This window comes from Triturus cristatus, chromosome 11 (genome assembly GCF_964204655.1).
Source record: "Triturus cristatus chromosome 11, aTriCri1.1, whole genome shotgun sequence".
NCBI classification, from domain to species: domain Eukaryota; kingdom Metazoa; phylum Chordata; class Amphibia; order Caudata; family Salamandridae; genus Triturus; species Triturus cristatus.
In genome coordinates, this window is record NC_140594.1 from 1,141,243,372 (window position 1) to 1,141,268,220 (window position 24,849).

A 24,849-nucleotide genomic window follows, 5' to 3' on the forward strand; every position below is an offset into this window, starting at 1 on the left:
GTCTCGCTCCTCATTTGCCTAAGCATGCTGCAATGTATGCTGGGTGCAGAAAATCTTCATCTTCTCGTCTCACAGTCAGTCATAACTGAAAGTGCAGACCCTCTTGGGAACTAGCAGTTTCAGGCCTTTACCAAGATAGCAGCTCTCTAACCCTCTCCTCTCTCTTTGATCCTAGCGCTAGCATGCTCAGGATTTGATTTTAACTGGGAGCCAGAGATCTACCCGGTGAGGGCTTGCCTGGTGTGAGGCTTTTGAGCATTTGGGAGCGTTCGGGACGTGAGGACATTGGACAGGAAATGTTGCCATCTTGAAATATCCAACCTTCCTGCTGTCGTGAGAGGCTCTTTCCATGGACATCTGCCTCTTGGAGTCCTCTCAACTTGCTCTCTGATATAACATTTTGTGAGCTGCAGTTACATCCGATGGCTACAAGGTGGCGCTGCATTCAGGTGAGAGAACAAGTGTGCAGAAAATCGTTGGGGACTTTTGCCAGTTTCATCGGTGGATCTTGCCTACTTTTATTCACATGCTAGATATTGCCTAGAAATGCTTTTTAATATAGAGATGCTAGAGTTAGAATGTCTGGTCGGGGTTCAGCCCTTTCATTGTCTACCGCCCGCAACATATTTATTACCAGCACATGTGAGTGGTGACTCTGCTTTTTGGAAAATAGCATCTAATAGGACAATGAATGTAGCAGATGGGGCGATCGAGATGCCTGCCTAAGTATTTCATTTTTTTTTAATTTAACGTCTGATTAATCTGTTCATGATATTTCCGTTTTGTGACATGTTGCATTAAAACAAATCCTGCTTGGAGAACATATAAAAATTTGCACTGCATTGGCCGGGAATCGAACCCGGGTCAACTGCTTGGGAAGCAGCTATGCTCACCACTATACCACCAACGCCCTATGATGTGGGTGCTCTCGGTTCTAAAGATTACAACCCCGAGTTCAATGACTATCTTGCACCAGTTTCAATGGTGCATTTGGTTTAGATACCAACATGAAAAGCAGTAGAAAGTTTCTTGTAGAGGGTAAGGAACTGGGGATTGAAACCAAGGCCAAATCTGTGCAGAAGAGAAGAAATGGAAAGCAGTAGTACAAATAGTGGAAATGAACATATTTAGGCAGCATTGGAAGCAAAGCAGCGAAGAGAAAGAGAGTGCCTTCCATGAAATGCCCAGGAGAATGATAAGAGCAGAACGAAAAGGCAAGAATGACATTCAAAGCATGCCCAGAAAAACGTGTGACGGTCCCACCAGTCATTTATGCTTATAATTGGGTATCTTTACTTTCAAAGTATGGGGTTGATCCTTTGGCGATCACTCTCTTGTATTTCAGCAGAGACAGATAGTTGAGAAGTCTTTTCTCACATAGCTAGCACAAGCCTGCGCTTTTCCTTGCTGGTAGCGTGGAAATGACAGATTGGTCCTCAGAAGAAAAAACAAGAAATATTATAGCAGAGGATGGTTTCGATCCATCGACCTCTGGGTTATGGGCCCAGCACGCTTCCGCTGCGCCACTCTGCTCCCTTGTAAAAGTGTTCTCTTTATGCAGAGGAGGAGCTTTCAGCGAAGTGGCGAGGGATTGGTGGGTCTCGCTCCTCATTTGCCTAAGCATGCTGCAATGTATGCTGGGTGCAGAAAATCTTCATCTTCTCGTCTCACAGTCAGTCATAACTGAAAGTGCAGACCCTCTTGGGAACTAGCAGTTTCAGGCCTTTACCAAGATAGCAGCTCTCTAACCCTCTCCTCTCTCTTTGATCCTAGCGCTAGCATGCTCAGGATTTGATTTTAACTGGGAGCCAGAGATCTACCCGGTGAGGGTGAGGCTTTTGAGCGTTTGGGAGCGTTCGGGACGTGAGGACGTTGGACAGGAAATGTTGCCATCTTGAAATATCCAACCTTCCTGCTGTCATGAGAGGCTCTTTCCATGGACATCTGCCTCTTGGAGTCCTCTCAACTTGCTCTCTGATATAACATTTTGTGAGCTGCAGTTACATCCGATGGCTACAAGGTGGCGCTGCATTCAGGTGAGAGAACAAGTGTGCACAAAATCGTTGGGGACTTTTGCCAGATTCATCAGTGGATCTTGCCTACTTTTATTCACATGCTAGATATTGCCTAGAAATGCTTTTTAATATAGAGATGCTACAGTTAGAATGTCTAGTCGGGGTTCAGCCCTTTCATTGTCTACCGCCCGCAACATATTTATTACCAGCACATGTGAGTGGTGACTCTGCTTTTTGGAAAATAGCATCTAATAGGACAATGAATGTAGCAGATGGGGCGATCGAGATGCCTGCCTAAGTATTTCATTTTTTTTTTAATTTAACGTCTGATTAATCTGTTCATGATATTTCCGTTTTGTGACATGTTGCATTAAAACAAATCCTGCTTGGAGAACATATAAAAATTTGCACTGCATTGGCCGGAAATCGAACCCGGGTCAACTGCTTGGGAAGCAGCTATGCTCACCACTATACCACCAACGCCCTATGATGTGGTTGCTCTCGGTTCTAAAGATTACAACCCCGAGTTCAATGACTATCTTGCACCAGTTTCAATGGTGCATTTGGTTTAGATACCAACATGAAAAGCAGTAGAAAGTTTCTTGTAGAGGGTAAGGAACTGGGGATTGAAACCAAGGCCAAATCTGTGCAGAAGAGAAGAAATGGAAAGCAGTAGTACAAATAGTGGAAATGAACATATTTAGGCAGCATTGGAAGCAAAGCAGCGAAGAGAAAGAGAGTGCCTTCCATGAAATGCCCAGGAGAATGATAAGAGCAGAACGAAAAGGCAAGAATGACATTCAAAGCATGCCCAGAAAAACGTGTGACGGTCCCACCAGTCATTTATGCTTATAATTGGGTATCTTTACTTTCAAAGTATGGGGTTGATCCTTTGGCGATCACTCTCTTGTATTTCAGCAGAGACAGATAGTTGAGAAGTCTTTTCTCACATAGCTAGCACAAGCCTGCGCTTTTCCTTGCTGGTAGCGTGGAAATGACAGATTGGTTCTCAGAAGAAAAAACAAGAAATATTATAGCAGAGGATGGTTTCGATCCATCGACCTCTGGGTTATGGGCCCAGCACGCTTCCGCTGCGCCACTCTGCTCCCTTGTAAAAGTGTTCTCTTTATGCAGAGGAGGAGCTTTCAGCGAAGTGGCGAGGGATTGGTGGGTCTCGCTCCTCATTTGCCTAAGCATGCTGCAATGTATGCTGGGTGCAGAAAATCTTCATCTTCTCGTCTCACAGTCAGTCATAACTGAAAGTGCAGACCCTCTTGGGAACTAGCAGTTTCAGGCCTTTACCAAGATAGCAGCTCTCTAACCCTCTCCTCTCTCTTTGATCCTAGCGCTAGCATGCTCAGGATTTGATTTTAACTAGGAGCCAGAGATCTACCCGGTGAGGGCGAGGCTTTTGAGCGTTTGGGAGCGTTCGGGACGTGAGGACGTTGGAGAGGAAATGTTGCCATCTTGAAATATCCAACCTTCCTGCTGTCATGAGAGGCTCTTTCCATGGACATCTGCCTCTTGGAGTCCTCTCAACTTGCTCTCTGATATAACATTTTGTGAGCTGCAGTTACATCCGATGGCTACAAGGTGGCGCTGCATTCAGGTGAGAGAACAAGTGTGCACAAAATCGTTGGGGACTTTTGCCAGATTCATCGGTGGATCTTGCCTACTTTTATTCACATGCTAGATATTGCCTAGAAATGCTTTTTAATATAGAGATGCTAGAGTTAGAATGTCTGGTCGGGGTTCAGCCCTTTCATTGTCTACCGCCCGCAACATATTTATTACCAGCACATGTGAGTGGTGACTCTGCTTTTTGGAAAATAGCATCTAATAGGACAATTAATGTAGCAGATGGGGCGATCGAGATGCCTGCCTAAGTATTTCATTTTTTTTTTAATTTAACGTCTGATTAATCTGTTCATGATATTTCCGTTTTGTGACATGTTGCATTAAAACAAATCCTGCTTGGAGAACATATAAAAATTTGCATTGCATTGGCCGGGAATCGAACCCGGGTCAACTGCTTGGGAAGCAGCTATGCTCACCACTATACCACCAACGCCCTATGATGTGGGTGCTCTCGGTTCTAAAGATTACAACCCCGAGTTCAATGACTATCTTGCACCAGTTTCAATGGTGCATTTGGTTTAGATACCAACATGAAAAGCAGTAGAAAGTTTCTTGTAGAGGGTAAGGAACTGGGGATTGAAACCAAGGCCAAATCTGTGCAGAAGAGAAGAAATGGAAAGCAGTAGTATAAATAGTGGAAATGAACATATTTAGGCAGCATTGGAAGCAAAGCAGCGAAGAGAAAGAGAGTGCCTTCCATGAAATGCCCAGGAGAATGATAAGAGCAGAACGAAAAGGCAAAAATGACATTCAAAGCATGCCCAGAAAAACGTGTGACGGTCCCACCAGTCATTTATGCTTATAATTGGGTATCTTTACTTTCAAAGTATGGGGTTGATCCTTTGGCGATCACTCTCTTGTATTTCAGCAGAGACAGATAGTTGAGAAGTCTTTTCTCACATAGCTAGCACAAGCCTGCGCTTTTCCTTGCTGGTAGCGTGGAAATGACAGATTGGTTCTCAGAAGAAAAAACAAGAAATATTATAGCAGAGGATGGTTTCGATCCATCGACCTCTGGGTTATGGGCCCAGCACGCTTCCGCTGCGCCACTCTGCTCCCTTGTAAAAGTGTTCTCTTTATGCAGAGGAGGAGCTTTCAGCGAAGTGGCGAGGGATTGGTGGGTCTCGCTCCTCATTTGCCTAAGCATGCTGCAATGTATGCTGGGTGCAGAAAATCTTCATCTTCTCGTCTCACAGTCAGTCATAACTGAAAGTGCAGACCCTCTTGGGAACCAGCAGTTTCAGGCCTTTACCAAGATAGCAGCTCTCTAACCCTCTCCTCTCTCTTTGATCCTAGCGCTAGCATGCTCAGGATTTGATTTTAACTGGGAGCCAGATATCTACCCGGTGAGGGCTTGCCCGGTGTGAGGCTTTTGAGCGTTTGGGAGCGTTCGGGACGTGAGGACATTGGACAGGAAATGTTGCCATCTTGAAATATCCAACCTTCCTGCTGTCGTGAGAGGCTCTTTCCATGGACATCTGCCTCTTGGAGTCCTCTCAACTTGCTCTCTGATATAACATTTTGTGAGCTGCAGTTACATCCGATGGCTACAAGGTGGCGCTGCATTCAGGTGAGAGAACAAGTGTGCACAAAATCGTTGGGGACTTTTGCCAGATTCATCGGTGGATCTTGCCTACTTTTATTCACATTCTAGATATTGCCTAGAAATGCTTTTTAATATAGAGATGCTAGAGTTAGAATGTCTGGTCGGGGTTCAGCCCTTTCATTGTCTACAGCCCCCAACATATTTATTACCAGCACATGTGAGTGGTGACTCTGCTTTTTGGAAAATAGCATCTAATAGGACAATTAATGTAGCAGATGGGGCGATCGAGATGCCTGCCTAAGTATTTCATTTTTTTTTTAATTTAACGTCTGATTAATCTGTTCATGATATTTCCGTTTTGTGACATGTTGCATTAAAACAAATCCTGCTTGGAGAACATATAAAAATTTGCACTGCATTGGCCGGGAATCGAACCCGGGTCAACTGCTTGGGAAGCAGCTATGCTCACCACTATACCACCAACGCCCTATGATGTGGGTGCTCTCGGTTCTAAAGATTACAACCCCGAGTTCAATGACTATCTTGCACCAGTTTCAATGGTGCATTTGGTTTAGATACCAACATGAAAAGCAGTAGAAAGTTTCTTGTAGAGGGTAAGGAACTGGGGATTGAAACCAAGGCCAAATCTGTGCAGAAGAGAAGAAATGGAAAGCAGTAGTACAAATAGTGGAAATGAACATATTTAGGCAGCATTGGAAGCAAAGCAGCGAAGAGAAAGAGAGTGCCTTCCATGAAATGCCCAGGAGAATGATAAGAGCAGAACGAAAAGGCAAAAATGACATTCAAAGCATGCCCAGAAAAACGTGTGACGGTCCCACCAGTCATTTATGCTTATAATTGGGTATCTTTACTTTCAAAGTATGGGGTTGATCCTTTGGCGATCACTCTCTTGTATTTCAGCAGAGACAGATAGTTGAGAAGTCTTTTCTCACATAGCTAGCACAAGCCTGCGCTTTTCCTTGCTGGTAGCGTGGAAATGACAGATTGGTCCTCAGAAGAAAAAACAAGAAATATTATAGCAGAGGATGGTTTCGATCCATCGACCTCTGGGTTATGGGCCCAGCACGCTTCCGCTGCGCCACTCTGCTCCCTTGTAAAAGTGTTCTCTTTATGCAGAGGAGGAGCTTTCAGCGAAGTGGCGAGGGATTGGTGGGTCTCGCTCCTCATTTGCCTAAGCATGCTGCAATGTATGCTGGGTGCAGAAAATCTTCATCTTCTCGTCTCACAGTCAGTCATAACTGAAAGTGCAGACCCTCTTGGGAACTAGCAGTTTCAGGCCTTTACCAAGATAGCAGCTCTCTAACCCTCTCCTCTCTCTTTGATCCTAGCGCTAGCATGCTCAGGATTTGATTTTAACTGGGAGCCAGAGATCTACCCGGTGAGGGCTTGCCTGGTGTGAGGCTTTTGAGCGTTTGGGAGCGTTCGGGACGTGAGGACATTGGACAGGAAATGTTGCCATCTTGAAATATCCAACCTTCCTGCTGTCGTGAGAGGCTCTTTCCATGGACATCTGCCTCTTGGAGTCCTCTCAACTTGCTCTCTGATATAACATTTTGTGAGCTGCAGTTACATCCGATGGCTACAAGGTGGCGCTGCATTCAGGTGAGAGAACAAGTGTGCACAAAATCGTTGGGGACTTTTGCCAGATTCATCGGTGGATCTTGCCTACTTTTATTCACATGCTAGATATTGCCTAGAAATGCTTTTTAATATAGAGATGCTAGAGTTAGAATGTCTGGTCGGGGTTCAGCCCTTTCATTGTCTACCGCCCGCAACATATTTATTACCAGCACATGTGAGTGGTGACTCTGCTTTTTGGAAAATAGCATCTAATAGGACAATGAATGTAGCAGATGGGGCGATCGAGATGCCTGCCTAAGTATTTCATTTTTTTTTTAATTTAACGTCTGATTAATCTGTTCATGATATTTCCGTTTTGTGACATGTTGCATTAAAACAAATCCTGCTTGGAGAACATATAAAAATTTGCACTGCATTGGCCGGGAATCGAACCCGGGTCAACTGCTTGGGAAGCAGCTATGCTCACCACTATACCACCAACGCCCTATGATGTGGTTGCTCTCGGTTCTAAAGATTACAACCCCGAGTTCAATGACTATCTTGCACCAGTTTCAATGGTGCATTTGGTTTAGATACCAACATGAAAAGCAGTAGAAAGTTTCTTGTAGAGGGTAAGGAACTGGGGATTGAAACCAAGGCCAAATCTGTGCAGAAGAGAAGAAATGGAAAGCAGTAGTACAAATAGTGGAAATGAACATATTTAGGCAGCATTGGAAGCAAAGCAGCGAAGAGAAAGAGAGTGCCTTCCATGAAATGCCCAGGAGAATGATAAGAGCAGAACGAAAAGGCAAGAATGACATTCAAAGCATGCCCAGAAAAACGTGTGACGGTCCCACCAGTCATTTATGCTTATAATTGGGTATCTTTACTTTCAAAGTATGGGGTTGATCCTTTGGCGATCACTCTGTTGTGTTTCAGCAGAGACAGATAGTTGAGAAGTCTTTTCTCACATAGCTAGCACAAGCCTGCGCTTTTCCTTGCTTGTAGCGTGGAAATGACAGATTGGTTCTCAGAAGAAAAAACAAGAAATATTATAGCAGAGGATGGTTTCGATCCATCGACCTCTGGGTTATGGGCCCAGCACGCTTCCGCTGCGCCACTCTGCTCCCTTGTAAAAGTGTTCTCTTTATGCAGAGGAGGAGCTTTCAGCGAAGTGGCGAGGGATTGGTGGGTCTCGCTCCTCATTTGCCTAAGCATGCTGCAATGTATGCTGGGTGCAGAAAATCTTCATCTTCTCGTCTCACAGTCAGTCATAACTGAAAGTGCAGACCCTCTTGGGAACTAGCAGTTTCAGGCCTTTACCAAGATAGCAGCTCTCTAACCCTCTCCTCTCTCTTTGATCCTAGCGCTAGCATGCTCAGGATTTGATTTTAACTGGGAGCCAGAGATCTACCCGGTGAGGGCTTGCCTGGTGTGAGGCTTTTGAGCGTTTGGGAGCGTTCGGGACGTGAGGACATTGGACAGGAAATGTTGCCATCTTGAAATATCCAACCTTCCTGCTGTCGTGAGAGGCTCTTTCCATGGACATCTGCCTCTTGGAGTCCTCTCAACTTGCTCTCTGATATAACATTTTGTGAGCTGCAGTTACATCCGATGGCTACAAGGTGGCGCTGCATTCAGGTGAGAGAACAAGTGTGCAGAAAATCGTTGGGGACTTTTGCCAGTTTCATCGGTGGATCTTGCCTACTTTTATTCACATGCTAGATATTGCCTAGAAATGCTTTTTAATATAGAGATGCTAGAGTTAGAATGTCTGGTCGGGGTTCAGCCCTTTCATTGTCTACCGCCCGCAACATATTTATTACCAGCACATGTGAGTGGTGACTCTGCTTTTTGGAAAATAGCATCTAATAGGACAATGAATGTAGCAGATGGGGCGATCGAGATGCCTGCCTAAGTATTTCATTTTTTTTTTAATTTAACGTCTGATTAATCTGTTCATGATATTTCCGTTTTGTGACATGTTGCATTAAAACAAATCCTGCTTGGAGAACATATAAAAATTTGCACTGCATTGGCCGGGAATCGAACCCGGGTCAACTGCTTGGGAAGCAGCTATGCTCACCACTATACCACCAACGCCCTATGTTGTGGGTGCTCTCGGTTCTAAAGATTACAACCCCGAGTTCAATGACTATCTTGCACCAGTTTCAATGGTGCATTTGGTTTAGATACCAACATGAAAAGCAGTAGAAAGTTTCTTGTAGAGGGTAAGGAACTGGGGATTGAAACCAAGGCCAAATCTGTGCAGAAGAGTAGAAATGGAAAGCAGTAGTACAAATAGTGGAAATGAACATATTTAGGCAGCATTGGAAGCAAGCAGCGAAGAGAAAGAGAGTGCCTTCCATGAAATGCCCAGGAGAATGATAAGAGCAGAACGAAAAGGCAAGAATGACATTCAAAGCATGCCCAGAAAAACGTGTGACGGTCCCACCAGTCATTTATGCTTATAATTGGGTATCTTTACTTTCAAAGTATGGGGTTGATCCTTTGGCGATCACTCTCTTGTATTTCAGCAGAGACAGATAGTTGAGAAGTCTTTTCTCACATAGCTAGCACAAGCCTGCGCTTTTCCTTGCTGGTAGCGTGGAAATGACAGATTGGTCCTCAGAAGAAAAAACAAGAAATATTATAGCAGAGGATGGTTTCAATCCATCGACCTCTGGGTTATGGGCCCAGCACGCTTCCGCTGCGCCACTCTGCTCCCTTGTAAAAGTGTTCTCTTTATGCAGAGGAGGAGCTTTCAGAGAAGTGGCGAGGGATTGGTGGGTCTCGCTCCTCATTTGCCTAAGCATGCTGCAATGTATGCTGGGTGCAGAAAATCTTCATCTTCTCGTCTCACAGTCAGTCATAACTGAAAGTGCAGACCCTCTTGGGAACTAGCAGTTTCAGGCCTTTACCAAGATAGCAGCTCTCTAACCCTCTCCTCTCTCTTTGATCCTAGCGCTAGCATGCTCAGGATTTGATTTTAACTGGGAGCCAGAGATCTACCCGGTGAGGGCGAGGCTTTTGAGCGTTTGGGAGCGTTCGGGACGTCAGGACGTTGGACAGGAAATGTTGCCATCTTGAAATATCCAACCTTCCTGCTGTCATGAGAGGCTCTTTCCATGGACATCTGCCTCTTGGAGTCCTCTCAACTTGCTCTCTGATATAACATTTTGTGAGCTGCAGTTACATCCGATGGCTACAAGGTGGCGCTGCATTCAGGTGAGAGAACAAGTGTGCACAAAATCGTTGGGGACTTTTGCCAGATTCATCGGTGGATCTTGCCTACTTTTATTCACATGCTAGATATTGCCTAGAAATGCTTTTTAATATAGAGATGCTACAGTTAGAATGTCTAGTCGGGGTTCAGCCCTTTCATTGTCTACCGCCCGCAACATATTTATTACCAGCACATGTGAGTGGTGACTCTGCTTTTTGGAAAATAGCATCTAATAGGACAATGAATGTAGCAGATGGGGCGATCGAGATGCCTGCCTAAGTATTTCATTTTTTTTTTAATTTAACGTCTGATTAATCTGTTCATGATATTTCCGTTTTGTGACATGTTGCATTAAAACAAATCCTGCTTGGAGAACATATAAAAATTTGCACTGCATTGGCCGGGAATCGAACCCGGGTCAACTGCTTGGGAAGCAGCCATGCTCACCACTATACCACCAATGCCCTATGATGTGGTTGCTCTCGGTTCTAAAGATTACAACCCCGAGTTCAATGACTATCTTGCACCAGTTTCAATGGTGCATTTGGTTTAGATACCAACATGAAAAGCAGTAGAAAGTTTCTTGTAGAGGGTAAGGAACTGGGGATTGAAACCAAGGCCAAATCTGTGCAGAAGAGAAGAAATGGAAAGCAGTAGTACAAATAGTGGAAATGAACATATTTAGGCAGCATTGGAAGCAAAGCAGCGAAGAGAAAGAGAGTGCCTTCCATGAAATGCCCAGGAGAATGATAAGAGCAGAACGAAAAGGCAAGAATGACATTCAAAGCATGCCCAGAAAAACGTGTGACGGTCCCACCAGTCATTTATGCTTATAATTGGGTATCTTTACTTTCAAAGTATGGGGTTGATCCTTTGGCGATCACTCTCTTGTATTTCAGCAGAGACAGATAGTTGAGAAGTCTTTTCTCACATAGCTAGCACAAGCCTGCGCTTTTCCTTGCTGGTAGCGTGGAAATGACAGATTGGTTCTCAGAAGAAAAAACAAGAAATATTATAGCAGAGGATGGTTTCGATCCATCGACTTCTGGGTTATGGGCCCAGCACGCTTCCGCTGCGCCACTCTGCTCCCTTGTAAAAGTGTTCTCTTTATGCAGAGGAGGAGCTTTCAGGGAAGTGGCGAGGGATTGGTGGGTCTCGCTCCTCATTTGCCTAAGCATGCTGCAATGTATGCTGGGTGCAGAAAATCTTCATCTTCTCGTCTCACAGTCAGTCATAACTGAAAGTGCAGACCCTCTTGGGAACTAGCAGTTTCAGGCCTTTACCAAGATAGCAGCTCTCTAACCCTCTCCTCTCTCTTTGATCCTAGCGCTAGCATGCTCAGGATTTGATTTTAACTGGGAGCCAGAGATCTACCCGGTGAGGGCTTGCCCGGTGTGAGGCTTTTGAGCGTTTGGGAGCGTTCGGGACGTGAGGACATTGGACAGGAAATGTTGCCATCTTGAAATATCCAACCTTCCTGCTGTCGTGAGAGGCTCTTTCCATGGACATCTGCCTCTTGGAGTCCTCTCAACTTGCTCTCTGATATAACATTTTGTGAGCTGCAGTTACATCCGATGGCTACAAGGTGGCGCTGCATTCAGGTGAGAGAACAAGTGTGCACAAAATCGTTGGGGACTTTTGCCAGATTCATCGGTGGATCTTGCCTACTTTTATTCACGTGCTAGATATTGCCTAGAAATGCTTTTTAATATAGAGATGCTAGAGTTAGAATGTCTGGTCGGGGTTCAGCCCTTTCATTGTCTACCGCCCGCAACATATTTATTACCAGCACATGTGAGTGGTAACTCTGCTTTTTGGAAAATAGCATCTAATAGGACAATGAATGTAGCAGATGGGGCGATCGAGATGCCTGCCTAAGTATTTCATTTTTTTTTTAATTTAACGTCTGATTAATCTGTTCATGATATTTCCGTTTTGTGACATGTTGCATTAAAACAAATCCTGCTTGGAGAACATATAAAAATTTGCACTGCATTGGCCGGGAATCGAACCCGGGTCAACTGCTTGGGAAGCAGCTATGCTCACCACTATACCACCAACGCCCTATGATGTGGGTGCTCTCGGTTCTAAAGATTACAACCCCGAGTTCAATGACTATCTTGCACCAGTTTCAATGGTGCATTTGGTTTAGATACCAACATGAAAAGCAGTAGAAAGTTTCTTGTAGAGGGTAAGGAACTGGGGATTGAAACCAAGGCCAAATCTGTGCAGAAGAGAAGAAATGGAAAGCAGTAGTACAAATAGTGGAAATGAACATATTTAGGCAGCATTGGAAGCAAAGCAGCGAAGAGAAAGAGAGTGCCTTCCATGAAATGCCCAGGAGAATGATAAGAGCAGAACGAAAAGGCAAGAATGACATTCAAAGCATGCCCAGAAAAACGTGTGACGGTCCCACCAGTCATTCATGCTTATAATTGGGTATCTTTACTTTCAAAGTATGGGGTTGATCCTTTGGCGATCACTCTCTTGTATTTTAGCAGAGACAGATAGTTGAGAAGTCTTTTCTCACATAGCTAGCACAAGCCTGCGCTTTTCCTTGCTGGTAGCGTGGAAATGACAGATTGGTCCTCAGAAGAAAAAACAAGAAATATAATAGCAGAGGATGGTTTCGATCCATCGACCTCTGGGTTATGGGCCCAGCACGCTTCCGCTGCGCCACTCTGCTCCCTTGTAAAAGTGTTCTCTTTATGCAGAGGAGGAGCTTTCAGCGAAGTGGCGAGGGATTGGTGGGTCTCGCTCCTCATTTGCCTAAGCATGCTGCAATGTATGCTGGGTGCAGAAAATCTTCATCTTCTCGTCTCACAGTCAGTCATAACTGAAAGTGCAGACCCTCTTGGGAACTAGCAGTTTCAGGCCTTTACCAAGATAGCAGCTCTCTAACCCTCTCCTCTCTCTTTGATCCTAGCGCTAGCATGCTCAGGATTTGATTTTAACTGGGAGCCAGAGATCTACCCGGTGAGGGCGAGGCTTTTGAGCGTTTGGGAGTGTTCGGGACGTGAGGACGTTGGAGAGGAAATGTTGCCATCTTGAAATATCCAACCTTCCTGCTGTCATGAGAGGCTCTTTCCATGGACATCTGCCTCTTGGAGTCCTCTCAACTTGCTCTCTGATATAACATTTTGTGAGCTGCAGTTACATCCGATGGCTACAAGGTGGCGCTGCATTCAGGTGAGAGAACAAGTGTGCACAAAATCGTTGGGGACTTTTGCCAGATTCATCGGTGGATCTTGCCTACTTTTATTCACATGCTAGATATTGCCTAGAAATGCTTTTTAATATAGAGATGCTACAGTTAGAATGTCTAGTCGGGGTTCAGCCCTTTCATTGTCTACCGCCCGCAACATATTTATTACCAGCACATGTGAGTGGTGACTCTGCTTTTTGGAAAATAGCATCTAATAGGACAATGAATGTAGCAGATGGGGCGATCGAGATGCCTGCCTAAGTATTTCATTTTTTTTTAAATTTAACGTCTGATTAATCTGTTCATGATATTTCCGTTTTGTGACATGTTGCATTAAAACAAATCCTGCTTGGAGAACATATAAAAATTTGCACTGCATTGGCCGGGAATCGAACCCGGGTCAACTGCTTGGGAAGCAGCTATGCTCACCACTATACCACCAGCGCCCTATGATGTGGTTGCTCTCGGTTCTAAAGATTACAACCCCGAGTTCAATGACTATCTTGCACCAGTTTCAATGGTGCATTTGGTTTAGATACCAACATGAAAAGCAGTAGAAAGTTTCTTGTAGAGGGTAAGGAACTGGGGATTGAAACCAAGGCCAAATCTGTGCAGAAGAGAAGAAATGGAAAGCAGTAGTACAAATAGTGGAAATGAACATATTTAGGCAGCATTGGAAGCAAAGCAGCGAAGAGAAAGAGAGTGCCTTCCATGAAATGCCCAGGAGAATGATAAGAGCAGAACGAAAAGGCAAGAATGACATTCAAAGCATGCCCAGAAAAACGTGTGACGGTCCCACCAGTCATTTATGCTTATAATTGGGTATCTTTACTTTCAAAGTATGGGGTTGATCCTTTGGCGATCACTCTCTTGTATTTCAGCAGAGACAGATAGTTGAGAAGTCTTTTCTCACATAGCTAGCACAAGCCTGCGCTTTTCCTTGCTGGTAGCGTGGAAATGACAGATTGGTCCTCAGAAGAAAAAATAAGAAATATTATAGCAGAGGATGGTTTCGATCCATCGACCTCTGGGTTATGGGCCCAGCACGCTTCCGCTGCACCACTCTGCTCCCTTGTAAAAGTGTTCTCTTTATGCAGAGGAGGAGCTTTCAGCGAAGTGGCGAGGGATTGGTGGGTCTCGCTCCTCATTTGCCTAAGCATGCTGCAATGTATGCTGGGTGCAGAAAATCTTCATCTTCTCGTCTCACAGTCAGTCATAACTGAAAGTGCAGACCCTCTTGGGAACTAGCAGTTTCAGGCCTTTACCAAGATAGCAGCTCTCTAACCCTCTCCTCTCTCTTTGATCGTAGCGCTAGCATGCTCAGGATTTGATTTTAACTGGGAGCCAGAGATCTACCCGGTGAGGGCTTGCCCGGTGTGAGGCTTTTGAGCGTTTGGGAGCGTTCGGGACGTGAGGACGTTGGACAGGAAATGTTGCCATCTTGAAATATCCAACCTTCCTGCTGTCGTGAGAGGCTCTTTCCATGGACATCTGCCTCTTGGAGTCCTCTCAACTTGCTCTCTGATATAACATTTTGTGAGCTGCAGTTACATCCGATGGCTACAAGGTGGCGCTGCATTCAGGTGAGAGAACAAGTGTGCACAAAATCGTTGGGGACTTTTGCCAGATTCATCGGTGGATCTTGCCTACTTTTATTCACATGCTAGATATTGCCTAGAAATGCTTTTTAATATAGAGATGCTAGAGTTAGAATGTCTGGTCGGGGTTCAGCCCTTTCATTGTCTACCGCCCGCAACATATTTATTACCAGCACATGTGAGTGGTGACTCTGCTTTTTGGAAAATAGCATCTAATAGGACAATGAATGTAGCAGATGGGGCGATCAAGATGCCTGCCTAAGTATTTCATTTTTTTTTTAATTTAACGTCTGATTAATCTGTTCATGATATTTCCGTTTTGTGACATGTTGCATTAAAACAAATCCTGCTTGGAGAACATATAAAAATTTGCACTGCATTGGCCGGGAATTGAACCCGGGTCAACTGCTTGGGAAGCAGCTATGCTCACCACTATACCACCAACGCCCTATGATGTGGTTGCTCTCGGTTCTAAAGATTACAACCCCGAGTTCAATGACTATCTTGCACCAGTTTCAATGGTGCATTTGGTTTAGATACCAACATGAAAAGCAGTAGAAAGTTTCTTGTAGAGGGTAAGGAACTGGGGATTGAAACCAAGGCCAAATCTGTGCAGAAGAGAAGAAATGGAAAGCAGTAGTACAAATAGTGGAAATGAACATATTTAGGCAGCATTGGAAGCAAAGCAGCGAAGAGAAAGAGAGTGCCTTCCATGAAATGCCCAGGAGAATGATAAGAGCAGAACGAAAAGGCAAGAATGACATTCAAAGCATGCCCAGAAAAACGTGTGACGGTCCCACCAGTCATTTATGCTTATAATTGGGTATCTTTACTTTCAAAGTATGGGGTTGATCCTTTGGCGATCACTCTCTTGTATTTCAGCAGAGACAGATAGTTGAGAAGTCTTTTCTCACATAGCTAGCACAAGCCTGCGCTTTTCCTTGCTGGTAGCGTGGAAATGACAGATTGGTTCTCAGAAGAAAAAACAAGAAATATTATAGCAGAGGATGGTTTCGATCCATCGACCTCTGGGTTATGGGCCCAGCACGCTTCCGCTGCGCCACTCTGCTCCCTTGTAAAAGTGTTCTCTTTATGCAGAGGAGTAGCTTTCAGCGAAGTGGCGAGGGATTGGTGGGTCTCGCTCCTCATTTGCCTAAGCATGCTGCAATGTATGCTGGGTGCAGAAAATCTTCATCTTCTCGTCTCACAGTCAGTCATAACTGAAAGTGCAGACCCTCTTGGGAACTAGCAGTTTCAGGCCTTTACCAAGATAGCAGCTCTCTAACCCTCTCCTCTCTCTTTGATCCTAGCGCTAGCATGCTCAGGATTTGATTTTAACTGGGAGCCAGAGATCTACCCGGTGAGGGCTTGCCTGGTGTGAGGCTTTTGAGCGTTTGGGAGCGTTCGGGACGTGAGGACATTGGACAGGAAATGTTGCCATCTTGAAATATCCAACCTTCCTGCTGTCGTGAGAGGCTCTTTCCATGGACATCTGCCTCTTGGAGTCCTCTCAACTTGCTCTCTGATATAACATTTTGTGAGCTGCAGTTACATCCGATGGCTACAAGGTGGCGCTGCATTCAGGTGAGAGAACAAGTGTGCAGAAAATCGTTGGGGACTTTTGCCAGTTTCATCGGTGGATCTTGCCTACTTTTATTCACATGCTAGATATTGCCTAGAAATGCTTTTTAATATAGAGATGCTAGAGTTAGAATGTCTGGTCGGGGTTCAGCCCTTTCATTGTCTACCGCCCGCAACATATTTATTACCAGCACATGTGAGTGGTGACTCTGCTTTTTGGAAAATAGCATCTAATAGGACAATGAATGTAGCAGATGGGGCGATCGAGATGCCTGCCTAAGTATTTCATTTTTTTTTTAATTTAACGTCTGATTAATCTGTTCATGATATTTCCGTTTTGTGACATGTTGCATTAAAACAAATCCTGCTTGGAGAACATATAAAATTTTGCACTGCATTGGCCGGGAATCGAACCCGGGTCAACTGCTTGGGAAGCAGCTATGCTCACCACTATACCACCAACGCCCTATGATGTGGGTGCTCTCGGTTCTAAAGATTACAACCCCGAGTTCAATGACTATCTTGCACCAGTTTCAATGGTGCATTTGGTTTAGATACCAACATGAAAAGCAGTAGAAAGTTTCTTGTAGAGGGTAAGGAACTGGGGATTGAAACCAAGGCCAAATCTGTGCAGAAGAGAAGAAATGGAAAGCAGTAGTACAAATAGTGGAAATGAACATATTTAGGCAGCATTGGAAGCAAAGCAGCGAAGAGAAAGAGAGTGCCTTCCATGAAATGCCCAGGAGAATGATAAGAGCAGAACGAAAAGGCAAGAATGACATTCAAAGCATGCCCAGAAAAACGTGTGACGGTCCCACCAGTCATTTATGCTTATAATTGGGTATCTTTACTTTCAAAGTATGGGGTTGATCCTTTGGCGATCACTCTCTTGTATTTCAGCAGAGACAGATAGTTGAGAAGTCTTTTCTCACATAGCTAGCACAAGCCTGCGCTTTTCCTTGCTGGTAGCGTGGAAATGACAGATTGGTCCTCAGAAGAAAAAACAAGAAATATTATAGCAGAGGATGGTTTCGATCCATCGACCTCTGGGTTATGAGCCCAGCACGCTTCCGCTGCGCCACTCTGCTCCCTTGTAAAAGTGTTCTCTTTATGCAGAGGAGGAGCTTTCAGCGAAGTGGCGAGGGATTGGTGGGTCTCGCTCCTCATTTGCCTAAGCATGCTGCAATGTATGCTGGGTGCAGAAAATCTTCATCTTCTCGTCTCACAGTCAGTCATAACTGAAAGTGCAGACCCTCTTGGGAACTAGCAGTTTCAGGCCTTTACCAAGATAGCAGCTCTCTAACCCTCTCCTCTCTCTTTGATCCTAGCGCTAGCATGCTCAGGATTTGATTTTAACTGGGAGCCAGAGATCTACCCGGTGAGGTCGAGGCTTTTGAGCGTTTGGGAGCGTTCGGGACGTGAGGACGTTGGAGAGGAAATGTTGCCATCTTGAAATATCCAACCTTCCTGCTGTCGTGAGAGGCTCTTTCCATGGACATCTGCCTCTTGGAGTCCTCTCAACTTGCTCTCTGATATAACATTTTGTGAGCTGCAGTTACATCCGATGGCTACAAGGTGGCGCTGCATTCAGGTGAGAGAACAAGTGTGCACAAAATCGTTGGGGACTTTTGCCAGATTCATCGGTGGATCTTGCCTACTTTTATTCACATGCTAGATATTGCCTAGAAATGCTTTTTAATATAGAGATGCTAGAGTTAGAATGTCTGGTCGGGGTTCAGCCCTTTCATTGTCTACCGCCCGCAACATATTTATTACCAGCACATGTGAGTGGTGACTCTGCTTTTTGGAAAATAGCATCTAATAGGACAATGAATGTAGCAGATGGGGCGATCGAGATGCCTGCCTAAGTATTTCATTTTTTTTTTAATTTAACGTCTGATTAATCTGTTCATGATATTTCCGTTTTGTGACATGTTGCATTAAAACAAATCCTGCTTGGAGAACATATAAAAATTTGCACTGCATTGGCCGGGAATCGAACCCGGGTCAACTGCTTGGGAAGCAGCTATGCTCACCACTATACCACCAACGCCCTATGATGTGGTTGCTCTCGGTTCTAAAGATTACAACCCCGAGTTCAATGACTATCTTGCACCAGTTTCAATGGTGCATTTGGTTTAGATACCAACATGAAAAGCAGTAGAAAGTTTCTTGTAGAGGGTAAGGAACTGGGGATTGAAACCAAGGCCAAATCTGTGCAGAAGAGAAGAAATGGAAAGCAGTAGTACAAATAGTGGAAATGAACATATTTAGGCAGCATTGGAAGCAAAGCAGCGAAGAGAAAGAGAGTGCCTTCCATGAAATGCCCAGGAGAATGATAAGAGCAGAACGAAAAGGCAAGAATGACATTCAAAGCATGCCCAGAAAAACGTGTGACGGTCCCACCAGTCATTTATGCTTATAATTGGGTATCTTTACTTTCAAAGTATGGGGTTGATCCTTTGGCGATCACTCTCTTGTATTTCAGCAGAGACAGATAGTTGAGAAGTCTTTTCTCACATAGCTAGCACAAGCCTGCGCTTTTCCTTGCTGGTAGCGTGGAAATGACAGATTGGTTCTCAGAAGAAAAAACAAGAAATATTATAGCAGAGGATGGTTTCGATCCATCGACTTCTGGGTTATGGGCCCAGCACGCTTCCGCTGCGCCACTCTGCTCCCTTGTAAAAGTGTTCTCTTTATGCAGAGGAGGAGCTTTCAGGGAAGTGGCGAGGGATTGGTGGGTCTCGCTCCTCATTTGCCTAAGCATGCTGCAATGTATGCTGGGTGCAGAAAATCTTCATCTTCTCGTCTCACAGTCAGTCATAACTGAAAGTGTAGACCCTCTTGGGAACTAGCAGTTTCAGGCCTTTACCAAGATAGCAGCTCTCTAACCCTCTCCTCTCTCTTTGATCCTAGCGCTAGCATGCTCAGGATTTGATTTTAACTGGGAGCCAGAGATCTACCCGGTGAGGGCTTGCCCGGTGTGAGGCTTTTGAGCGTTTGGGAGCGTTCGGGACGTGAGGACATTGGACAGGAAATGTTGCCATCTTGAAATATCCAACCTTCCTGCTGTCGTGAGAGGCTCTTTCCATGGACATCTGCCTCTTGGAGTCCTCTCAACTTGCTCTCTGATATAACATTTTGTGAGCTGCAGTTACATCCGATGGCTACAAGGTGGCGCTGCATTCAGGTGAGAGAACAAGTGTGCACAAAATCGTTGGGGACTTTTGCCAGATTCATCGGTGGATCTTGCCTACTTTTATTCACGTGCTAGATATTGCCTAGAAATGCTTTTTAATATAGAGATGCTAGAGTTAGAATGTCTGGTCGGGGTTCAGCCCTTTCATTGTCTACCGCCCGCAACATATTTATTACCAGCACATGTGAGTGGTAACTCTGCTTTTTGGAAAATAGCATCTAATAGGACAATGAATGTAGCAGATGGGGCGATCGAGATGCCTGCCTAAGTATTTCATTTTTTTTTTAATTTAACGTCTGATTAATCTGTTCATGATATTTCCGTTTTGTGACATGTTGCATTAAAACAAATCCTGCTTGGAGAACATATAAAAATTTGCACTGCATTGGCCGGGAATCGAACCCGGGTCAACTGCTTGGGAAGCAGCTATGCTCACCACTATACCACCAACGCCCTATGATGTGGGTGCTCTCGGTTCTAAAGATTACAACCCCGAGTTCAATGACTATCTTGCACCAGTTTCAATGGTGCATTTGGTTTAGATACCAACATGAAAAGCAGTAGAAAGTTTCTTGTAGAGGGTAAGGAACTGGGGATTGAAACCAAGGCCAAATCTGTGCAGAAGAGAAGAAATGGAAAGCAGTAGTACAAATAGTGGAAATGAACATATTTAGGCAGCATTGGAAGCAAAGCAGCGAAGAGAAAGAGAGTGCCTTCCATGAAATGCCCAGGAGAATGATAAGAGCAGAACGAAAAGGCAAGAATGACATTCAAAGCATGCCCAGAAAAACGTGTGACGGTCCCACCAGTCATTTATGCTTATAATTGGGTATCTTTACTTTCAAAGTATGGGGTTGATCCTTTGGCGATCACTCTCTTGTATTTCAGCAGAGACAGATAGTTGAGAAGTCTTTTCTCACATAGCTAGCACAAGCCTGCGCTTTTCCTTGCTGGTAGCGTGGAAATGACAGATTGGTCCTCAGAAGAAAAAACAAGAAATATAATAGCAGAGGATGGTTTCGATCCATCGACCTCTGGGTTATGGGCCCAGCACGCTTCCGCTGCGCCACTCTGCTCCCTTGTAAAAGTGTTCTCTTTATGCAGAGGAGGAGCTTTCAGCGAAGTGGCGAGGGATTGGTGGGTCTCGCTCCTCATTTGCCTAAGCATGCTGCAATGTATGCTGGGTGCAGAAAATCTTCATCTTCTCGTCTCACAGTCAGTCATAACTGAAAGTGCAGACCCTCTTGGGAACTAGCAGTTTCAGGCCTTTACCAAGATAGCAGCTCTCTAACCCTCTCCTCTCTCTTTGATCCTAGCGCTAGCATGCTCAGGATTTGATTTTACCTGGGAGCCAGAGATCTACCCGGTGAGGGCGAGGCTTTTGAGCGTTTGGGAGTGTTCGGGACGTGAGGACGTTGGAGAGGAAATGTTGCCATCTTGAAATATCCAACCTTCCTGCTGTCATGAGAGGCTCTTTCCATGGACATCTGCCTCTTGGAGTCCTCTCAACTTGCTCTCTGATATAACATTTTGTGAGCTGCAGTTACATCCGATGGCTACAAGGTGGCGCTGCATTCAGGTGAGAGAACAAGTGTGCACAAAATCGTTGGGGACTTTTGCCAGATTCATCGGTGGATCTTGCCTACTTTTATTCACATGCTAGATATTGCCTAGAAATGCTTTTTAATATAGAGATGCTACAGTTAGAATGTCTAGTCGGGGTTCAGCCCTTTCATTGTCTACCGCCCGCAACATATTTATTACCAGCACATGTGAGTGGTGACTCTGCTTTTTGGAAAATAGCATCTAATAGGACAATGAATGTAGCAGATGGGGCGATCGAGATGCCTGCCTAAGTATTTCATTTTTTTTTTAATTTAACGTCTGATTAATCTGTTCATGATATTTCCGTTTTGTGACATGTTGCATTAAAACAAATCCTGCTTGGAGAACATATAAAAATTTGCACTGCATTGGCTGGGAATCGAACCCGGGTCAACTGCTTGGGAAGCAGCTATGCTCACCACTATACCACCAGCGCCCTATGATGTGGTTGCTCTCGGTTCTAAAGATTACAACCCCGAGTTCAATGACTATCTTGCACCAGTTTCAATGGTGCATTTGGTTTAGATACCAACATGAAAAGCAGTAGAAAGTTTCTTGTAGAGGGTAAGGAACTGGGGATTGAAACCAAGGCCAAATCTGTGCAGAAGAGAAGAAATGGAAAGCAGTAGTACAAATAGTGGAAATGAACATATTTAGGCAGCATTGGAAGCAAAGCAGCGAAGAGAAAGAGAGTGCCTTCCATGAAATGCCCAGGAGAATGATAAGAGCAGAACGAAAAGGCAAGAATGACATTCAAAGCATGCCCAGAAAAACGTGTGACGGTCCCACCAGTCATTTATGCTTATAATTGGGTATCTTTACTTTCAAAGTATGGGGTTGATCCTTTGGCGATCACTCTCTTGTATTTCAGCAGAGACAGATAGTTGAGAAGTCTTTTCTCACATAGCTAGCACAAGCCTGCGCTTTTCCTTGCTGGTAGCGTGGAAATGACAGATTGGTCCTCAGAAGAAAAAATAAGAAATATTATAGCAGAGGATGGTTTCGATCCATCGACCTCTGGGTTATGGGCCCAGCACGCTTCCGCTGCACCACTCTGCTCCCTTGTAAAAGTGTTCTCTTTATGCAGAGGAGGAGCTTTCAGCGAAGTGGCGAGGGATTGGTGGGTCTCGCTCCTCATTTGCCTAAGCATGCTGCAATGTATGCTGGGTGCAGAAAATCTTCATCTTCTCGTCTCACAGTCAGTCATAACTGAAAGTGCAGACCCTCTTGGGAACTAGCAGTTTCAGGCCTTTACCAAGATAGCAGCTCTCTAACCCTCTCCTCTCTCTTTGATCGTAGCGCTAGCATGCTCAGGATTTGATTTTAACTGGGAGCCAGAGATCTACCCGGTGAGGGCTTGCCCGGTGTGAGGCTTTTGAGCGTTTGGGAGCGTTCGGGACGTGAGGACGTTGGACAGGAAATGTTGCCATCTTGAAATATCCAACCTTCCTGCTGTCGTGAGAGGCTCTTTCCATGGACATCTGCCTCTTGGAGTCCTCTCAACTTGCTCTCTGATATAACATTTTGTGAGCTGCAGTTACATCCGATGGCTACAAGGTGGCGCTGCATTCAGGTGAGAGAACAAGTGTGCACAAAATCGTTGGGGACTTTTGCCAGATTCATCGGTGGATCTTGCCTACTTTTATTCACATGCTAGATATTGCCTAGAAATGCTTTTTAATATAGAGATGCTAGAGTTAGAATGTCTGGTCGGGGTTCAGCCCTTTCATTGTCTACCGCCCGCAACATATTTATTACCAGCACATGTGAGTGGTGACTCTGCTTTTTGGAAAATAGCATCTAATAGGACAATGAATGTAGCAGATGGGGCGATCGAGATGCCTGCCTAAGTATTTCATTTTTTTTTTAATTTAACGTCTGATTAATCTGTTCATGATATTTCCGTTTTGTGACATGTTGCATTAAAACAAATCCTGCTTGGAGAACATATAAAAATTTGCACTGCATTGGCCGGGAATTGAACCCGGGTCAACTGCTTGGGAAGCAGCTATGCTCACCACTATACCACCAACGCCCTATGATGTGGTTGCTCTCGGTTCTAAAGATTACAACCCCGAGTTCAATGACTATCTTGCACCAGTTTCAATGGTGCATTTGGTTTAGATACCAACATGAAAAGCAGTAGAAAGTTTCTTGTAGAGGGTAAGGAACTGGGGATTGAAACCAAGGCCAAATCTGTGCAGAAGAGAAGAAATGGAAAGCAGTAGTACAAATAGTGGAAATGAACATATTTAGGCAGCATTGGAAGCAAAGCAGCGAAGAGAAAGAGAGTGCCTTCCATGAAATGCCCAGGAGAATGATAAGAGCAGAACGAAAAGGCAAGAATGACATTCAAAGCATGCCCAGAAAAACGTGTGACGGTCCCACCAGTCATTTATGCTTATAATTGGGTATCTTTACTTTCAAAGTATGGGGTTGATCCTTTGGCGATCACTCTCTTGTATTTCAGCAGAGACAGATAGTTGAGAAGTCTTTTCTCACATAGCTAGCACAAGCCTGCGCTTTTCCTTGCTGGTAGCGTGGAAATGACAGATTGGTTCTCAGAAGAAAAAACAAGAAATATTATAGCAGAGGATGGTTTCGATCCATCGACCTCTGGGTTATGGGCCCAGCACGCTTCCGCTGCGCCACTCTGCTCCCTTGTAAAAGTGTTCTCTTTATGCAGAGGAGTAGCTTTCAACGAAGTGGCGAGGGATTGGTGGGTCTCGCTCCTCATTTGCCTAAGCATGCTGCAATGTATGCTGGGTGCAGAAAATCTTCATCTTCTCGTCTCACAGTCAGTCATAACTGAAAGTGCAGACCCTCTTGGGAACTAGCAGTTTCAGGCCTTTACCAAGATAGCAGCTCTCTAACCCTCTCCTCTCTCTTTGATCCTAGCGCTAGCATGCTCAGGATTTGATTTTAACTGGGAGCCAGAGATCTACCCGGTGAGGGCTTGCCTGGTGTGAGGCTTTTGAGCGTTTGGGAGCGTTCGGGACGTGAGGACATTGGACAGGAAATGTTGCCATCTTGAAATATCCAACCTTCCTGCTGTCGTGAGAGGCTCTTTCCATGGACATCTGCCTCTTGGAGTCCTCTCAACTTGCTCTCTGATATAACATTTTGTGAGCTGCAGTTACATCCGATGGCTACAAGGTGGCGCTGCATTCAGGTGAGAGAACAAGTGTGCAGAAAATCGTTGGGGACTTTTGCCAGTTTCATCGGTGGATCTTGCCTACTTTTATTCACATGCTAGATATTGCCTAGAAATGCTTTTTAATATAGAGATGCTAGAGTTAGAATGTCTGGTCGGGGTTCAGCCCTTTCATTGTCTACCGCCCGCAACATATTTATTACCAGCACATGTGAGTGGTGACTCTGCTTTTTGGAAAATAGCATCTAATAGGACAATGAATGTAGCAGATGGGGCGATCGAGATGCCTGCCTAAGTATTTCATTTTTTTTTTAATTTAACGTCTGATTAATCTGTTCATGATATTTCCGTTTTGTGACATGTTGCATTAAAACAAATCCTGCTTGGAGAACATATAAAAATTTGCACTGCATTGGCCGGGAATCGAACCCGGGTCAACTGCTTGGGAAGCAGCTATGCTCACCACTATACCACCAACGCCCTATGATGTGGGTGCTCTCG

At 44.8% G+C, this 24,849-nt stretch overlaps 14 non-coding genes across 14 annotated transcripts; all 14 read right to left on the bottom strand.

The window, feature by feature from the left end:
• Positions 1-838: 838 nt before the first annotated feature.
• TRNAG-CCC (transfer RNA glycine (anticodon CCC)) lies at positions 839-910 on the bottom strand. Its single transcript has one exon. It is a non-coding gene; the product is annotated as a tRNA-Gly (tRNA).
• A 3,104-nt stretch (positions 911-4,014) lies between these two features.
• TRNAG-CCC (transfer RNA glycine (anticodon CCC)) lies at positions 4,015-4,086 on the bottom strand. Its single transcript has one exon. It is a non-coding gene; the product is annotated as a tRNA-Gly (tRNA).
• Positions 4,087-5,613: 1,527 nt separating this feature from the next.
• On the bottom strand, positions 5,614-5,685 carry TRNAG-CCC (transfer RNA glycine (anticodon CCC)). Its single transcript has one exon. It is a non-coding gene; the product is annotated as a tRNA-Gly (tRNA).
• A 1,527-nt stretch (positions 5,686-7,212) lies between these two features.
• On the bottom strand, positions 7,213-7,284 carry TRNAG-CCC (transfer RNA glycine (anticodon CCC)). The gene has a single exon. It is a non-coding gene; the product is annotated as a tRNA-Gly (tRNA).
• A 1,527-nt stretch (positions 7,285-8,811) lies between these two features.
• TRNAG-CCC (transfer RNA glycine (anticodon CCC)) lies at positions 8,812-8,883 on the bottom strand. The gene has a single exon. It is a non-coding gene; the product is annotated as a tRNA-Gly (tRNA).
• A 1,515-nt stretch (positions 8,884-10,398) lies between these two features.
• On the bottom strand, positions 10,399-10,470 carry TRNAG-CCC (transfer RNA glycine (anticodon CCC)). The gene has a single exon. It is a non-coding gene; the product is annotated as a tRNA-Gly (tRNA).
• A 1,527-nt stretch (positions 10,471-11,997) lies between these two features.
• TRNAG-CCC (transfer RNA glycine (anticodon CCC)) lies at positions 11,998-12,069 on the bottom strand. Its single transcript has one exon. It is a non-coding gene; the product is annotated as a tRNA-Gly (tRNA).
• Positions 12,070-13,585: 1,516 nt separating this feature from the next.
• Positions 13,586-13,657, bottom strand: TRNAG-CCC (transfer RNA glycine (anticodon CCC)). Its single transcript has one exon. It is a non-coding gene; the product is annotated as a tRNA-Gly (tRNA).
• Positions 13,658-15,184: 1,527 nt separating this feature from the next.
• On the bottom strand, positions 15,185-15,256 carry TRNAG-CCC (transfer RNA glycine (anticodon CCC)). Its single transcript has one exon. It is a non-coding gene; the product is annotated as a tRNA-Gly (tRNA).
• A 1,527-nt stretch (positions 15,257-16,783) lies between these two features.
• TRNAG-CCC (transfer RNA glycine (anticodon CCC)) lies at positions 16,784-16,855 on the bottom strand. The gene has a single exon. It is a non-coding gene; the product is annotated as a tRNA-Gly (tRNA).
• A 1,516-nt stretch (positions 16,856-18,371) lies between these two features.
• Positions 18,372-18,443, bottom strand: TRNAG-CCC (transfer RNA glycine (anticodon CCC)). Its single transcript has one exon. It is a non-coding gene; the product is annotated as a tRNA-Gly (tRNA).
• Positions 18,444-19,970: 1,527 nt separating this feature from the next.
• TRNAG-CCC (transfer RNA glycine (anticodon CCC)) lies at positions 19,971-20,042 on the bottom strand. The gene has a single exon. It is a non-coding gene; the product is annotated as a tRNA-Gly (tRNA).
• Positions 20,043-23,157: 3,115 nt separating this feature from the next.
• On the bottom strand, positions 23,158-23,229 carry TRNAG-CCC (transfer RNA glycine (anticodon CCC)). Its single transcript has one exon. It is a non-coding gene; the product is annotated as a tRNA-Gly (tRNA).
• Positions 23,230-24,756: 1,527 nt separating this feature from the next.
• On the bottom strand, positions 24,757-24,828 carry TRNAG-CCC (transfer RNA glycine (anticodon CCC)). Its single transcript has one exon. It is a non-coding gene; the product is annotated as a tRNA-Gly (tRNA).
• Positions 24,829-24,849: the final 21 nt, after the last annotated feature.